Here is a 16,993-nt window from a genome sequence, read left to right as displayed (position 1 = left end):
TTCTTTCTCGCACAAATGGATGAGGATAAGATTGGTTGACACTTGAATTCAAATTTGATTTGAATTTAAGTGAGCAACCACCTCTTCTTATCCACTCACACGCTTTCAATATCTCTTGTGATGTTTTATAAAATGAGAAAGGGAGGGGGCGTGGGCAAAGAAAGAAAGAAAAGATAAGGGGCGTGGGGAGGTTCTAGAAAAATTTTGAAGTATTCAAAATTTACCGAGAGGAGAGAAAAAGGAGAGAGAAGTGGGCGCAGGATTTTTGGTGTGTACCCTAGGGTTTCTACCTAGGGTTCGGGAAGTGAGATTGGTGTGCCACGAGTGTCGTGAGTCCACCAAATTTTAGGGAGAGATCCATCAGCCTCTTAACCAATCGTGCAGACGATCCGGAGCATCCGAGGAGTCGGCACATATCGATCGAAGGAGTTCGATCAACATCAGCCAGAAATCATGAACTAGCATTCGTGAGGAGCCGATCAGACGGAAGCTTCATGTGGATGATCCGCAGAGGTCAGACACTAGTGTGACTGCGATATGACGATCAGAGCCCTCCGATGGTGATCAGATTGCGGTGATCGACTACCCGCAAAAGGTGATGTGTTCTGAACACAGTATAGTAAAAAGTTTACTGTTTCAAATTTGAATTTTAAATTTAAATACATGCTGTTGTATCATATTTAGATCCTAGTGTAGGATTAATTAGTATTAATTAATGAGATTAATTAATAATTTTGCTATGAAATAGTAATTTTGAAAAAGTTTTAAAATTATCATTTTATCCCTGCACTGAATTTTCGCTTCAAATGGTATCAGAGCATGGTTCTAGAATATGATATACATATGCATGCGTAGATTAAGGTGTAATCTATAAGTTTAAATTTAAAATTTAAAATTTAAAATTTAAAATTTAAAATTTAAAATTCAAAGATTGAAAATTAGAAATTTGAAATTTGGTTGAAATCTTAAATTTAAAATTTAAAATTTGAAATTTGAAATTTGAAATTCAAAATTTAAAATTTAAAATTCAAAGATTAGAAATTAGAAATTTAAAATTTGGTTGAAATCTCAAATTTAAAATTTGAAATTTAAAATTTAAAATTTAAATTTTGAAATTGGTATATTTAGATATACTTGATCCAAGTAGCAAGTAATCTAATTGGGTTGGTTGCCATGGCCGTCCGATTACAGGAGAAAAGTAGGATTTAAAGGCCCTCTCTTCCCATTCGATGGGGTCTCCTATGACGGTAGGGGTGCCAATGCAATTATATCCCATACCGATGAAGCAGCGAAAGGACTTAATTATAAAATTTATCATGAATATATTAGATTAGATCTAAAAAAAAATTTATAATTTATTTTGAGTTATTTTTTATTATGAAATGAGCAATAGGATTGCTGTTTATGAATTGTGCTGACCCATTTGTGAAATGAGTCAACACATTTGGTGAACAGAAAATAAAATCTTTCAAAATTTAAAAATTATTTTCAAAATACCAAACCCTGACCCATCAGCCCAAGTACTTAATTAAAAGAATTAAGTGTTGTCTAGTAGGTCTAGAATTGTGAATTAAGACCTAAGACAATTGCATAAACTTGTGGGTCAATGGGTTAGATGAATTAGGTCCATAATTGGGTTAGACCTAAGGTTAGCTTAAAAATGGACTAAATGGAGTAATTGATCAAATCTAATCAAAAGTTGAATTAGATTAGGTCAAGGATACTCTAGACTCAACTTCAATAGTTGTAGTTGAATGGATCCATGTCTTTAACTAGACCAAGATGGACTTAATTCATGGCTACGCGGTGGAGCCCTATTTACTAAGTTGATCAAAATTAAAACTAATGAACCGGTTGGTGTCTAAGGTAAGTTCGGCAGTTTTGACCAGTGGTTCTTAAGCGGGAGCTACTCGCATTGATTCGATCATTGACGAGTTAATGGCAAATCCCCACCACTGATCTCACTTACCTGGCCAATCTGGTAAGTTAGATTTTGATTAGATCACTTGGTGATTAGAGCTCACCCATGTCATTAGGTAAATCAGTGTGACTGATTTAGGTGCTCCTAATGCCAGCTTTAATTAAATCTTTTTTAATCTGACTTGGTGAAGTCAGTGGGAGGATTGAAATTGGCTGGATGATTTTTTCTCTATTATCCTTTAATAAAATCCTTAAAAATTATTAGGTCCCTAAAATGATTAAGTTATAATGATAACTAAGTCAATGCCTCCCATTAAGTGAGTGATAATGAGTCCATTAGTTCAATGATCATTGGAGGCCCAAAGGCCTGGTGCTCATTGGCTAATGGAATTATTATTCATAATATGATAATTTGGTTGAGTCTTTCTGATGGTGGTTAGGTTGGCCGGCCAAAGTCGGACCTGATCATTTATTGGTCTGATTCACCAAATTAAGTCATGTTAATGGTTGGACCTAACCAGATCTTTTCAGTGGAGGCCAAAGCCTACTGATTAGGTTCTGGGGCAAAATCAATTACTAGAAGTTATTTAGAGAAACAACTGGTTAAGAACCTACCCATAGATGCACATGGGTTGACCAACCAAAGTTGGGCTCGTGTGTAGTCTGTGTGGATTCTAGTACCCATTAAGGAATTAAAGTAATTTCTCGAATTGGAGGTTGAGGCTACTGGTTCGTAAAAATATTGAAAAAAAATTTAGACTAAAGTCCAAGTCTTTAGTATTAATTTATGTACTAATAGAAGTCTGGTTTTTCTTTATACAGCTATGGCCACTACCCTGTCGCTCCGGTCATTATTAGATAATGACAAGCTCATAGGACCTAATTTCGATAGCTGGTATCGAAAATTGAAAATCGTCTTTGAGCATGAGCAGATCCTTTATGTAGTAACGGATCCAGCACCTGAGGAGCCAGCTCCGAACGCTAGTAAGGCGATCTGAGACACTTACCAGAAGTGGCTCAATGACCGCACCACCGTCCGATGTATTATGCTGGCAGCAATAAATGACGAGTTCAGCCGCAGGTTTGAGAATGCCCAGCCACAAGAGATGCTTCAAATGTTGAACGACTCCTTTGGCACACCTGACGACGTTGAAAGGCACAAAACTAGTTGTGCCATTTTCAATGCTCGGATGAGGGATGGGGCCTCAGTCACTGATCATGTACTATACATGATCGAGATGATTGAGCGCCTAAGCAAATTGGGTTTTCCTCTGCACGAGCAGCTCGGTAAGGATGCGATCCTTAATTCCTTGCCCAAGTCCTTCCTCCCATTCCTTACTCATTTTCGAATGACAAAGCCTGCAGTAAACTACCACGGGTTGTTGGGGTTGCTGCAGAACTTTGAGAAGGATCACCAGCTCCATAAGGAGTCGGTGAATGTAGTGGGTGGGTCTTCTTCTCGTCGTCGACCCTTTGGGAAGGGGAAGAAGAACAAGAAGAAGAATAAGAAGGTGCAGCCTCATGCTGGAACGGATGCATAGGGTCGGACCAAGAAGCGCAAGCCCGACCAGAGCCAGGTGGAGTGCTTCTTTTGCAAGAAGCAGGGGCATTGGAAGAGGAACTGTCCTCAATACATTGCCTCCTTGGACCCGAACAGGTCGAAGAAGAAGCAAGGTAATTATATGATAACTCCTTACAACTTTTTTATTTGTGATACTACTGCCTAGGTATTGGATACTGAAAGCCCTTATCATATTTGTAATTCGATGCAGGGTCTGCAGGTCAGTAGGAGATTTGATGAAGGCGAGAGGTTCCTGAACGTTGGAGATGGAAGCAAAGTTCCAGTTCTAGCTTTAGGAATCATGAGTCTTGTAATCAATTCTCGTAATGTAATTCTGAGTGAATGTCACTATTGTCCAAATTTTTTATTAAATATTATTTCTGTAGGCCTTTTGGCTATGTACGGTTATGATTTTTTAATAAAAAAAATATTTGCAATATCATTTTGAATGGTGTTACAATATTTGTTGGATAATTAAATAATAGAATTTACTTACTATCACAGCCTGTTAATGTGGTTCAAAACTTCGGTAAACGTCCTAGAATAGATAATGTGTCAGAAGTCTACCTTTGGCACTGTAGGCTAGGTCATATCAATAAGAACAAGATAAACATGTTGGCTCAAGAAGGAATTCTTGAACTTGGTGATTGTGAATCACTTCCAACCTGTGAGTCTTGTTTTCTTGGAAAGATGACCAAGTCACCTTTTACTGAAAAAGGTGAGCGAGCCAGTTAACTCTTGGGTCTGGTACATTCTGATGTATGTGGACCTATGAGCTCAAGTGCAAGAGGTGGATATTTCTACTTCATAACCTTCACAGACGACCTATCGAGGTATGGGTATGTCTACTTAATGAAGCATAAGTCGGAGTCCTTTGAAATGTTCAAACTATTTCGAAATGAGGTAGAAAAATAAACTGAAAAGTGTATTAAAATTTTTCGATCTGATCGAGGAGGTGAATACCTTTTCAATGAATTTTTGATGTATCTAGGGGAGAATGAAATTCTCTCTCAGTGGACTCTTCCTGGAACACCACAGCATAATGGTATGTCTGAAAGGAGGAATCGGATCTTATTGGACATGGTTCGATCCATGATGGGGTTTGCTGGTCTGTCGATCTTCCTCTGGAGATATGCGCTCGAATCGGTTTGTTACCTTCTAAATAGAGTTTCGAGTAAGTCTATAGCCAAAATACCATATGAGATATGGATAGGACGTAAGCCAGTACTCTCGCACCTTAGGATTTGGGGGTGTCCGGCTTATGTTAAACGTTTAATTACAGACAAGCTTGGACCTAGGTCTGACAAGTGTAATTTTATAGGATACCCAAAAGAGATCAAAGGATATTATTTCTACTTTGTTGATGAGCAAAAGGTGTTTGTCAGCCTTAAGACAATCTTTTTAGAAAAGAAGATCCTTAGTGAAGGAACTGTTGCCTCTAAGGTCGAACTTGATGCAGTTCGACAGGTGGAAAAATCGATATATGTTACTGAACCTGAACCGGATTTGATTAGATCAGATCCGGAGCCCATTGATTATGCACCCTTAAGGCGGTCTGGTAGAGTACCACATCAACCGGACAGATACTATGGTTTCTTGGTCCGGGATGGCGATCCTATCAAACTTGATGAAAATGATGAGGATCCGATCACCTACATGGATGCAATGCAGAGACCTGACTCTGAGAAATGGCTAGAAGCCATGAAATCCGAAATGGAGTCCATGAAGGTCAATGATGTGTGGACATTGGTTGACTCACCCGAAGGAGTGAAACCCATAGGGTGTAAGTAGATCTTCAAGAGGAAGAGGGGCGCAGATGGAAAGGTAGAGACCTATAAAGCCCGTCTGGTTGCCAAGGGATATCGTCAACGTTATGGTATAGACTATGATGAGACATTTTCTCCTGTGGCAATACTCAAATCTATTCGGATTATGCTTGCGATAGCTGCCCATCTAGACTATGAAATCTGACAGATGGATGTGAAGACAGCTTTTCTAAACGGAGAGCTGGACGAAGAGGTGTATATGATACAACCTGAAGGGTTCACATCCACAGATGAGTCTAAGGTATGCAAGCTACAAAGGTCTATTTATGGACTTAAGCAGGCATCTCGGAGTTGGAACATACGTTTTGATAGGACGATCAAAATATATGGCTTCGTTAAGAACGGAGAAGAGCCCTGCATTTATAAGTGGGCTAATGGTCCAGTAGTAGTATTTCTTGTATTGTTTGTGGATGATATTCTCTTAATCGGGAATGATGTCCCTGCATTATAGGGATTAAAGATTTGGCTATCGTCACAGTTCTCCATGAAGGATCTGGGAGAAGCTTCCTACATCCTAGGGATGAGGATCTATAGGGATAGATCCAAAAGGTTGCTTGGCTTATCCCAGTCCACGTACATTGATACTATGCTGAAAAGGTTCAGCATGGAGAATTCCAAGAAAGGCTATCTACCGATAGGCCATGGAATTTCTCTCTCGAAAAGGGATTGTCCGACAACACCTCAAGAGAGAGAGCGTATGGGTAGGATTTCATATGCTTCGACAGTGGGATCTATCATGTACGCCATGACATATACACGACCAGATGTGCATACTCACTAGGGGTAGTGAGTAGATACCAATCTGATCCAGGGAAGAATCACTGGAAGGTTGTTAAAACCATCCCGAAGTATTTAAGAAATACTAAGGACCAGTGGCTTGTATATGGTGAATCAGACTTGAGACTTATAGGGTTTACAGACTCTAGTTTTCAGTCTGATCGCAATGACAGCAAGAGTGTGTCAGGATTTATTTTTACCCTTAATGGTGGGGCTGTCTGCTGGAAGAGTTCCAAGCAGCACACTGTGGCTGATTCAGTATGCGAGGCAGAGTATATTGCTACATCAGATGCTGCCAAAGAAGCGGTGTGGCTGAGAAAATTCATCACCGAGCTCGGAGTAGTACCCTTCCTTGTTGGTCCAGTTTTGCTCTATTGTGACAGCTCTGGAGCCATTGCTCAGGCGAAGGAACCAAAAGCACACCAGCGGACGAAGCATATTCTGTGCCGCTACCATCTCATCCGAGAGATCGTGGATCGAGGTGATGTTGACCTTCAGAAGATCGACGGAAAGGAGAACCTGACCGACCCATTCACTAAAGCCATTGCGGTGAAGGAGTTCAATGACTACAAGTCGAAGATGGGTATTAGATACTACACCGATTGGCTTAAGGCCAAGTGGAAGATTGTTGGGAATAGTGTCCCAAAGCTAATCGTCAACCTATTGACGGTTGTGCTCCTTTTATATTGGTACATGAATTATAAATAAATAAAAGTTATTTTGACATTTTTTCATCACAAATGTTTCATCTTCTAATGAACTCATGTGTTGTGGTGAAGTTCTTAGGACTATTTAGACTCGACAAAGGAAGATTTGTTGCTTAGTCCTTAAACCTGTTCGCGACCAAATGATACGTTGTTACCAAGGACGACAACGTTTATCGAGCATAGGTCGTTGTGTGCCATATGGGTTGGTTGTTCTCATAACTAAAGAGTGTGGAGACACTGGTATGGCATACAGGTGAGATGTAATGGTACATCTGCACTGAACGTGACTGACTCCAGAGCTATTTTTGCTGTCAAGATTTGCTCCGATGGGATATGGGTATAAATATCCCTCCGACCTGAGACCGCCACGGTGACTTGCAAGCAACTCACTGCACTTAGGCACTGGACTACCTGAATTTCTAATTCAGTGACGGAAGGCTGCTGGGTGTAGTCGAGTACTTGACTTGTCGGTGCGTGTGTCAGGATGGGATTGACCACTCCAGTTTAGGAGCTGTGTACAGTCATGTTTCAATTTAGCAAAATCTTGGCCAGGGTAGTCTTAGTGAGGAGTCACAGGACTAATTGAGTTGAGCACGATTCGGATGATCTCATCAGGGTTGACAGTTTAACCCTGAGTCGTCCTAAACACAAGGGTCAAAAGGGATGAATTATACGGTAACCATATTCACGTAAGTTCTGAATGTTGCGATTGTGACTATTCGACCTATTCGATCATCGGGTACCATTGGTAGATGGTCACTTCGATTAGTACAGGAATTGGTTCCTGTGCTACCGGCTTAGGTTCGAACCTGTGGGGTCACACACATTAGAGGTTCCTTTCTGATCTGATGGCTGATTATGAGTCTTATGTGTCTGAGACTCTATAATTGAGAATTAGGATTCTCTGATCATGAGTTCCACATATTTTGGGTACCGGGGTCAAAATTTTGAATTTCAAATTTTGAATTTGAAATTTGAACTCTTTGATCAGGATTTCATATCGATGGTCTCTGATGCCTAATTGCCCATCGGATTTGAACTCAATATTTATGAGAGGTTTAATTAGTGATTTGATCGCTAATTAACTCAATTTGATTGAGTAATTATTTTTAGATCAAGTCCAATTGAATTGGATTCAGTTTGGATTGATCCGATTAGGTTAAGTGTTGATCTAATCGCTAAGGTGGTTTAGTCCCTGATTTGATCAGGGGTTAGGCTTAGTTAATTTCTAATTTGATTAGGATTTTATTGAGCCTAATTAAGCCTAATTATGTTGGGTTTAATCTGGTCTAATTGTGCTTAACCTATTTTAATTAGGTTGGCTCAATTTGAATCAAACCACCTTGTTTTAAATTTTCTGCGCCACCCAACTTCCTTGCACCCATTTGAATTCACGAGAAAAAATTTTCTCATGAATTTTTTTCCATGCAAAGCTCTCTCACGCCTATGTTTCTGTGCGTCAATTATTTGGATTAACTTGGTTTGTTACCCATCCAAATTCAAAGGGGTTTTAAATTTGGATGGATAACCAAATAACCATGCGCCAGCTTATCCTCTTTTGTGCGTCCCATATTCCACACGAGAAATAGTTTCTCGTGAAAGTCTCCACGCACAAAAAAAGGCCACGCCGTCTCTTCTTTCTCGCATAAATGGATGAGGATAAGATTGGTTGACACTTGAATTCAAATTTGATTTGAATTTAAGTGAGCAACCACCTCTTCTTATCCACTCACACGCTTTCAACATCTCTTGCGATATTTTATAAAATGAGAAAGGGAGGGGGCGTGGGCAAAAAAAGAAAGAAAAGATAAGGGGCGTGGGGAGGTTCTGACAAAATTTTGAAGTATTCAAAATTTATCGAGAGGAGAGAAAAAGGAGAGAGAAGTGGGCGCAGGGTTTTTGGTGTGTACCCTAGGGTTTCTACCTAGGATTCGGGAAGTGAGATTGGTGTGTCACGAGTGTCGTGAGTCCACCAAATTTCAGAGAGAGATCCATCAGCCTCTCAACCAATCGTACAGATGATCCGGAGCATCCGAGGAGTCGGCACACATCGATCAAAGGAGTTCGATCAACATCAGCCATCAAAAGGGTGAAATCACGAACTAGTATTCGTGAGGAGCCAATCAGACAGGAGCTTCGTGTGGATGATCTGTAGAAGTCAGACACTAGTGTAACTGCGACGTGACGATCAGAGCCCCCCGACGGTAATCAAATTGCGGTGATTGACTATCCGCAAAAGGTGATGTGTTCTGAACACAGTATAGTAAAAAGTTTACTGTTTCAAATTTGAATTTCAAATTTAAATGCATGCTGTTGTATCATATTTAGATCATAGTGTAGGGTTAATTAGTATTAATTAATGAGATTAATTAATAATTTCACTGTAAAATAGTAATTTTGAAAAAGTTTTAAAATTACCATTTTGCCCCTGCACTGAATTTTCGCTTCACATTTTGCAACCAGCACCATTTTTATTAAGAAGAAAGCTCAAGGAGTCATAGAACGATGCTCTCGAGAGAAGAAATCTAGAGACTGCCCCTGAACGGACTCATAGTCCATGAGCATTAGGACTCTTCATCAGCCATCAGATCATATGGGAACCTCTAATGTGTGTGACCCCGCAGGTTCGAACCTAAGCCGGTAGCACAGGAATCAATTTCTGTACTAATCGAAGTGACCATCTAGTAATGGTACCTGACGATCGGATAGGTCGAATAGTCGCAATCGCAACACTCAGAACCTACGTGAATATGGTTACTGTATAATTCATCCTTTTGACCTCTGTGTTTAGGACGACTCAGGGTTAAACTGTCCATCCTGATTAGATCATCCGAATCGTGCTCAACTCAAACAGTCCTGTGACTCCTCACAATGACTACCCTGATCAAGGTTTTGCTAAATTAAAACCCGACTGTACACAGCTCATAAACTGGAGTGGTCAATCCCATCTTGACACACGCACCGACAAGTCAAGTACTTGACTACACCCAGCAGCCTTCCGTCACTAAATTAGAAATTCAGGTAGTCCAGTGCCTAAGTGCAGTGAGTTGCTTGCAAGTCACCATGGCGGTCTCAGATCGGAGGGATATTTATACCCATATTCCATCAGAGCAAATCTTGACAGCAAAAATAGCTCCGGAGTCGGTCACGTTCAGTGCAGATGTATCCTTATATCTCACCTATATGCCATACCAGTATCTCCACACTCATTGGTTAAGAGGACAACCAACCTATATGGCACACAACGACCTATGCTTGATAAACGTTGTCGTCCTTGGTAACAATATATCATTTGGTCGCGAACAGATTTAAGGACTAAACGATAAATCCTCCTTTGTCAAGTCTAAATAGTCCTAAGAACTTCACCACAACATAGGAGTTCATTAGAAGATGAAATATTTTGTGATGAAAAATATCAAAATAATATTTATTAATTCATAATTCATATACATATACAAAAATGAGCACAACCGTCAACAGGCTGACGATTGGTTTTGGGACACTATTCCCAACAACCTCCAAGTATCAAAGGGCCCAGACATGCTTCGTGATGCCTAGGAGTTTCTGAATCACCTACCTATGCTAATCCTTGGTCTTCAGATTGAAGTGGATCGAAGACTTTAGGAGATTCACCATTTGATTGAAAGCTGCACAATAATCCTTCAAAATCTTATAAAGAACCAAGGTATTCCAGGAAGTAGCCTAACAAAGCAGAAGACAATCATCTACCAAAAACAAATGCGAAATTGATAGCACATAAGGCTTGATGGCCCGATCAAGGGTCACAACTCGTAAGGCTCTGAAAAGTGCGTCAGCACAAATAATAAACAAGTACGAAGAGAAGAGACAACCTTCGTGAAGGCTGACAGCCAAATGAAAAAAGTTTGTCGAAGTATCATTGATCAAGATGGTATAGGATGGAGCATGCACGCACCCCCTGATCTAGCTAATCTAATCTGTAGAATCCAAAGATTTTCAGGGCTTGGTAGAGGAAGCTCCAGCTCATCCGATCATAAGCATGCTCCATGTCGAGCTTGATGGCCATGAGACAACAGTGGCCAAAAACTCTGAGGAGATCATGCATAAACTCCTACATGATCAACATGTTGTCAGAGATACTGTGCGCCCGATGAAGGCTCTCTGCTCTGGACTAATCAATCAAGAAAGAATAGGTTCATCCTGCTAACTAGGATCTTGACGCAAATCTTGTAAAAAGTGTTGCACAAACTAATAGGCCTAAAGTGATCTGGCACCGTGGCATCCTATCTCTTTAGAAGGAGAGTAATGAAAGTTTGCTTCCAAGCAGCCGACATGAGTCCTATAGTAAAGAATATCTTAATAGCCTCCACTACCTCATCATGAACAATAGGCTAGTAGCACCTGAAAAAGAAGGGAGAAAATCCATCAGACCCAGGGACCTTATCCTCAGCCAAAGCCCAAACCGCCCCCCAAATTTTCTTCCTAACCATTGGACTTAGCATAGCTAAATTTTTCTCATCTGAAACTAAGCTGATAGGAGCTAGACATGAAAAGGACCCCCTCCCCCAAGTCTGCGGACCATCTCGATCTGAAAAAATTGAGGACCTCTGACCTAATCATATCCTCACTATCAATCCATTGACCCCCAGCAACCTTAATATCTTGATCAGATTCTTCTATCACCTGATGACATCTATCTAATGAAAGAATCTGATATTTCTGTCTCCCTTTTGCAACCACTAAATCCTAGACTTCTACCACTAGAGCACCTCCTGCTACCTCAATAAGGAATGATGAAGGGAGAGGCTAGCTTGAAGACTACTCAAGTCATCTGTAGATAGACTGTCATCCCTATCCTCCTTCATCTACAACTCCAAGATCGAGGCCTCAATCTCCTCAACCCTCCTGAAGATGTCTCCCACCTCAATTTGATTCCACCTCATCATCTTATGTCTCATTAACTCAAGTCTATAAATGACCTGGTACATACCATCCCCTTGCATCGGAAGCATTTAGACATCCCACACTAGGTCCCGTAAATGAGGATAGGACAACCAGAGTCTCTCAAAGCAGAAAGAACTCCGATACAAGAGATCCAGGTTGGTGGAGATTGTATATATACATATATGTATATATATGTATGTATGTACATGTATATATATGTATGTGTGTGTGTGTTCATATATATATATATATATATATATATATATATATATATATAAAGCACATACACACACACATACATACATACATACATACACACACATATATATATATATATATATATATATATATATATATATATATATATATATATATATATATATATATGTAGGTATGTATGTATACACATATAGATACACAAGTATGTGTGTGTGCATCTACGCATGCATGTGCATCAAAAAGAAAATGTAAAAAAAAAAGTAATTGGTTTAATTAATATAGAAGAAAGATTGAGTGATCATGTTTGTACAATTCTTAACCTATATTTTATTTTTTTATTTTTTTGTTTTTTGCATTAGTTCTTATTTGCTCAAAAAAATAGGTTTTTTTGATAGCAGTGTTTAAGTAAAATAAAAACTTAGGAATAAATATAACTACTTTTGAAAATGAAAATTGATATTGCAAAAATAATTATATAAATAATATTGCATAAAATAGTTTGATAAAATTAAATAAGCATGAATTCTGGGTTGACATAGCAACATTCTATGATTGGAGGATAATTTTCATAATTCTAGAGAAGTTATTTTTAGGTCAAATAATTCAGGAGCCTGCATCAATTATATTTTTTTGTATTTTTTATGGAGAAAGATGTTACATCTACAATATAAAAAAATACATCTAAAAAAATAACTATTCATCATGATAAATTTTGATAATTATATAGACACACACGCGCGAGTGTGTGTGTATGCATGCTAGCTCACGCATGCATGTGCATATCTCTTAAAAGACTAAGAAAAATCATATTATTTTTTATAAAAGCCTTTAAGTAAAATAAGAGCTCAAGAATAAACATATTTTTTTAGAAAAAAACATGAAGATTATATGAAAGAGATACAAAAAAAAATATAAATAATGCTACAAGGATATAAATAATGTGAGAAAATTATTTATGTATGTATATGTATATATGTGCATACATACTTATGCATATATATGTATGTATGTGCATGCTTATGTATGTACATTTTTATCTATCTTTCTATATATATCCATATATGTTTGTAAGTATATTTGCATAGGGAAAAAATGAAAGAAAACTTGCTTAGTGTAAAAACATGATATGTTGATATCTTTTGCAGCTTTTTTATCTATTTTCGTTTCTTTGAAACCTTTTAATATTTGGTCAACAAGGTAGAATGGACCCTCATGAAGCAGCTAGACAGAACAAGGAAAGCTTGAAAACTAGAAAAGAAAAATGATTGATTGTGGACCATAATTACAAATAAAAGAGTTGGTAAATGTTCTATTGCTCCTAAAACATAGATAATGTTACATGCAAGGAAAAGAATAGAACAATAGAATGATAAAAGCTGCACTGAAACTTGGGAAAATCTAAGGCAAGAAAGGCTACCTAAGAGTTATGGGTTATGTATCTTACTAGATATTGGGGAGAGGTGTTTTATAGTAAGAGTTATATCATTGTTGATTTATCTGATAAAACTTAGCTAGTATTAATACTGTTTGTTTGACAAGGACCAGGTAGGGCGAGCCATTTTAGTGGAGGAGCAACCCAGGTTACCATGGATTCACTACAAACTCATGTTGATGCAAAAAGGAGAAAGCAACTAATGAATCTACTCATTCACTATCTTCTCAATCAAGAACTCAGGAAAGTAATGTCGGTGATATCTAGTAAGACAGTTGTTACTTGATGCTTTTTCTTAAGATAAATAGTTTGTTAACTGTTCAATATTTAGTTGTTGTAAAACAATGTTTTATTGATGTGAATGTAATTGCTTTGTTTAGTTGAATATAACCTATCAATGTTTGACATTTAGACAAAGGTATGTATTCTATATTCAGATAATGTAATTACAGTATTGATCCAATGATAGTTCAATGTTTTATGAATTCAATGTTTCATAAGTTCAATGTTTCATTCAATATGCAGTTCAATGCTTGATTCATTATGTGTTATAGTTCAATATTTAGTTTAATGTGCATTTCAATAGTTAGTTCAATGCATTTTAATATCCAATACAATTCAATATGCAGCTTAATGTTTACTTCTATAGGCTATCAATATGCAACGCAATACAATGGCAGTATTTCATGTTCAATGTTTTGGCTTCATATGTATAATGGCACTATTTAATGCTTCAACTTCATATGTTTAGTTCAATGTTAGTTAAATGTTTGGTTCAATGGCATATATATCATATAGATCATTTGCTGAGTTTAACGATACATGAATGAAAGACTTTATTTTTATATTCAAAGGCACAGTTTTAGCTTCAATGTTTCATCTTCAGATGTATAAAAGACTATAAATATGATACTTTGTGTGAGCATTAATTTTCAAATGTTTAAATAGTAAGTTGTAGTACAACCTCTAAAAATTATGTAGGACAACCTCTTACTTGCAAATTATGATCTTAAGACAAGGGACTTTAGATTTGTGCAGGACAACCTCTAAAATCGATTTCATAACTTAATGTTTCAAAGCTCTGAAACTATGCTCAGGGATCAGGCTTTTGAGCTGTGAAATTATGCAATCAAATTGGATCAAAGGCTTCATTGCATCCTTAGTCATTACTGCAGCATGTTACAAGGGTTTCACATGTTACAATTTATCAAATTAGATCTATAAGGCCCAGTTGGTTTGGGTCAAAGATTGGCCAAATTTCAAAAAAAGGTCAGAAAGCCCTTTCCCTAATTGAGAAACAGGGGACTTCCCTGTTCTCGTCTGATGGAGGAGGAAGAGTCCTCCATTTTGGCTTCATCGGAGGCTAGGAAACCCTAGCCTCCATTCCTATTTAATGGCTCCCCAAATCTTTGATCCTCCTCAATGAAGATCATCATAGAAGCCATCCCTTTTCTTCTTTTTTTGGTTCTCTCAGCTGCTAGTGATTAGGCTCGCTATGGCTGACGAAAATCGGCACCTTTGGCCATGGCCCATCACCGCCGCCACCTCCGATGAGTTTTCTTTCCTTCCCTTGTTATCTTTTGGTCATGGATGCTACCACCAAGGTAGTAAGGGGCAATGCCCCTAGTTCTTTCCCTCTCGCCCCCCTGTGCATGGTCGAACTGCCACCATCGCCCAGCCACCTTGGCCGTGCCACTATCAAATTCTATCCTCCTTTCCCATCTCTCCCTTCTTCCTTTTAAGGCCATGAGAAAACTTTGTAGAACCCTAGTTTGCCATGGGAGAATAGAGGAAAAGAAAAGGGAAGAGAGAGAGACAGAGAGAACCAGCCCTTATATAAACTCACCTTTTGATTAGGATCTCAATCTGATTGGGTCCAGACCGTTGCTTGATGATCGGTCCAGTCCACATAGATCACATGTATGATCCAACTCAAATCACAATCTAATATAAGGTTCTCTCTTTTTGCTTTAATCTTTTCTTTAATTGAAGGCCAATAATATTTTTATTAAAGCCTTCAATGCTAGAGGAGCACTGAGCCTAGGGATCAGACCATGAGTGGAAAGCTGTGATTGTTGGATCTGATTTTTTTAGGACTATAAGTTTCATTAGTTCTTTAGGATTTCTATTAATTCACATCAAGTATTTCAAATTGAGATTTATAAAATATATATATATTAAAATATTTCAAAATTAAAAAAATACTTTTATTATACATGCTTTCATAAAACCATAATTCAAAAGTTATAGATCAAGCATAAGGTGTTTGACATGTTTATTACAAAATATGAAATTCGAAATAACATGATTTCTTTATTCTAATATCATATGACATTTGGAAGGAAAATTATGCATGTTCACCTCTGCATGAATTTTCAAATAAAAAGTATTTTATTGCTTTCTAGAAATGAGATATGTGATACTTTGAATTTAAGGTTATTATGAAAATGAGTATGATTATGTTATGAGAACTAGTGAAAAAAATTTCTAGTTAGACTATAATCTGGATCTAACCAATGGAACTAATCGTTGGTTACACATTAGAAACTACTTTCTTCTAGATCTAGCTAGATGAGTGCCTCTTGACCCCTAATGCCTCCGAACTCATGGTGCCTCTCAGACAGTGGTGCCTCCTGAGCCACCAGTGCCTTTTGAGTTACCAGTGTCAGTAGGTCAACTCACAGACCATCACCAGAGTAGATTGAAAGTTAAGTAGCTAGCTCCACTCGTCAGCAAGATGATGTCTCAACATTTTCAGACAACAATCAAAGGATCACTAATCCTTCAGGGAATGAGGGTCAGATGGCAAATCCTATACAAGCCCTAACTGGACTCGTACAGCAGATAGAGCAACTAAAAAATAATGGTGGTCAGTCTTTAAGGTCAGAACAAGGGATAAGAGATTTTAAGAGGTTGGCACATCTATTTTTGAAGGCTCCACTGATCCCACCAAATCATTGAAGTGGCTCAAGAAAATGGAGAAGGCATTTGCCAACATGGAATGCATAGATCAAGAAAATATCTGCTTTGTTGCTTATCAATTGCAGGAAGAAGTATTTGAAGGTGAAAATCCATTAAGCGATGGTGGGAAAATAATAGGCCAATTACTTGAGGCACCTTCCATCAAGAGTTTATGGATATGTACTTCCTTGAGAGCCTCAAATTTCAAAAGAAAAGTGAATGCACAAGGTTGACTGAAGGAAATATGATGGTGGCACAATATGAGACCAAATTTATAGAGCTATCCCATTTTGCTCTAGATCCATTGGCTACTGATAGCATCAAAATCCAGAGATTTGATAAAGGACTAAAGCTTAAAATCCATCAGAGTGAGATCGATGCAGTTGATCTCCTAGCGGGAGATAGTCAATATAACCAAATAGTGGAGCAGAAGATTGGCAACATATAGCAGGAGAGGAAACAACAATAGAAAAATAGGTCAAGATTTGGTAGTTTCTCTAGTAATGAGTCAATGCAACAAGGAGGTCATCAAAGGGATATTGGGAATCGGCCAAAGAAAGAACCTTGATGTGACAGATATAGACGTTTCCACTTGAAACAGGATCGTTACTAGTTTTTCAAAGCCTAGTTTGATTGTGGTAAATAGAGGCACAGTATTATGGATTAT

Source organism: Elaeis guineensis, chromosome 6, assembly GCF_000442705.2.
Source record: "Elaeis guineensis isolate ETL-2024a chromosome 6, EG11, whole genome shotgun sequence".
NCBI classification, from domain to species: domain Eukaryota; kingdom Viridiplantae; phylum Streptophyta; class Magnoliopsida; order Arecales; family Arecaceae; genus Elaeis; species Elaeis guineensis.
This window is presented reverse-complemented; position numbering follows the sequence as displayed.